Raw genomic sequence first — 2,500 nt, 5'->3', positions numbered from 1 at the left:
TGTGGTGGTGGTGGTGGTTCTTGTGGTGGTGGTGGTGGTGGTGGTTCTTGTGGTGGTGGTGATTCTTGTGGTAGTGCTGTAGCTGGTGGTGGTGACATTATGCCAAGGCTCCTATGTAATCTGGAGCAGCAGATTCCAGAAGGTTCCTGGGGGCCTCTCTCCTGCGTGTGACCGGTCACCTCTCTGGCAGCTTAGGACAATGTTTACCCAAGTCATAACTGCTGCAGCATATCGCCTCCACTACCCTCGCCTACCCTAGCTGAAAAACACACACAAACACGCACACACACACACACACACACACACACACACACACACACAGACACACACAAAAACACACACAAACAGGCACGCGCGCACACAAGAAGTCTGGGGATTTTGCCTTTGTTCTGTTGTCTTTTTTGTTTGCCTCTCAGAGTGGCTGTAGACAAACAGGGTTGATTCCAGGGTTGATTCCAGGGTTGATCAATGGTTAATTCCAGGGTTGATTCCAGGAATGATACCGGGGTTGATTCCAGGAATGATTCCCGGGTTGATTCCAGGTTGATCCAGTGTTGATTCCAGGAATGATTCCAGGGTTGATCCAGGGTTGAATCCAGGGGTGATTTCAGGTTGATTCCAGGGATAATTCCAGGGTTGATTCCAGGGTTGATTCCAGGGTGTTCTCTTAAGACAGCCATGTCTCTTGGGTGATGCAATCCAGAGGAAATAATATATATGGAAATGGGAACTTTTACTTCTCACACGTATTGTGATTTCCCTGCAGTGTTTATTTCTGTTTGGAGAAGAGAAAAAGGAGACCAGATTTTTCTCCTCAGGATCAAATCATGGAATGAATGCATTGCTTCTTCTTTTTCTATCTTAAATGACAACAATATTAAAACCCTGAGACTTCAGAATAATAAGTCTGAATATATCTAAGAGGGAGAAAAAGCTGTTGAATCCTTTTGGGGTCTTTGGGATTTCCAACTCTTGAATGTGCCTACTGAGAGCCTCCTCACGGTCCACCCCCCCTCTGCCTCCCCCTCTGCCTCCCTCTCCCCCCCCCCTTCTGCCTCCCCCTCTGCCTCCCCCTCTGCCTCCCCCTCTCCCCCCCCCTTCTGCCTCCCCCTCTGCCTCCCCCTCTCCCCCCCCCCCTGCCTCCCCCTCTCCCCCTCTCCCCCTCTCCCCCTTACTGTCCTTCACACCCGCCACCTCCCCTCTTGCTGAAACTGCCACTGGACACCCCCCCACCCCTCATCTCCAAACTCTCATCCCTCATCTCTCATCCCTCATCTCTCATCTCTCATCCCTCATCTCTCATCACTCATCCCTCATCTCTCATCACTCATCTCTCATCTCCAATCTCTCATCTCCAAACTCTCATCTCTCATCCCTCATCTCTCATCACTCATCCCTCATCTCTCATCACTCATCCCTCATCTCTCATCACTCATCCCTCATCTCCCATCACTCATCTCTCATCACTCATCTCTCATCTCTCATCACTCATCTCTCATCTCTCATCACTCATCTCTCATCCCTCATCTCCAATCTCTCATCTCCAAACTCTCATCTCTCATCCCTCATCTCTCATCACTCATCCCTCATCTCTCATCACTCATCCCTCATCTCTCATCACTCATCCCTCATCTCTCATCACTCATCTCTCATCACTCATCTCTCATCTCTCATCACTCATTTCTCATCTCTCATCACTCATCTCTCATCCCTCATCTCCAATCTCTCATCTCCAAACTCTCATCTCTCATCCCTCATCTCTCATCACTCATCCCTCATCTCTCATCCCTCATCTCTCATCCCTCATCTCCAATCTCTCATCTCCAAACTCTCATCTCTCATCACTCATCTCCAATCTCTTATCCCTCATCTCTCATTCCTCATCTCATCTCTCATCTCTCATCCCAGCCCCGTGATGGATATTCTCTCTGTTCCCTGATTTTCGTAAATCTCAGGACTGAATTTTTTTTGTTTTGTTTTGTTTTTTCCCGATGTGATTTAAAATGAAACTTATATCCTCTCTTATGTAATATTATTTGACATAAGTAAATAAAGTGGATGACTTCTCTACCCCATTTCAGTTTGCTGCTGTGTATATGCTGCGTTATTATATTCTCTCTCTCTCTCTCTCTCTCTCTCTCTCTCTCTCATCGTCTCTCACCCTCTCACTTGGCAGGTCCAACCCAGGTAAGCATATTAGGAGCGTTAAGACCTACTGGAGCCATATGTTCTCCTAAACATCTCCAACCTTTAGAGGAGATGTTCTCTGGAAGACACGCCCACACACAGATAAACGATATGTGGGGGTCAAAAGATACAACTAATTCCCTGTAAAGGTCGTATATGTTAAAGTACTCCATGGAAATGCATCTTGCTTCATGGCCTTCATGGAAAGGCCTTTGGAGACGTTCTAAATCCATGGGAAGCTTCAGAGGTTTAGATGAACAGGATGAGCAGTATCCAGGCTTTGGATTAAACGCTCTCTTCACCAGAGACCAGC

This window comes from Pollachius pollachius (genome assembly GCF_949987615.1).
Source record: "Pollachius pollachius genome assembly, chromosome: 1".
NCBI classification, from domain to species: domain Eukaryota; kingdom Metazoa; phylum Chordata; class Actinopteri; order Gadiformes; family Gadidae; genus Pollachius; species Pollachius pollachius.
Note: the sequence above shows the minus strand (reverse complement) of the source record.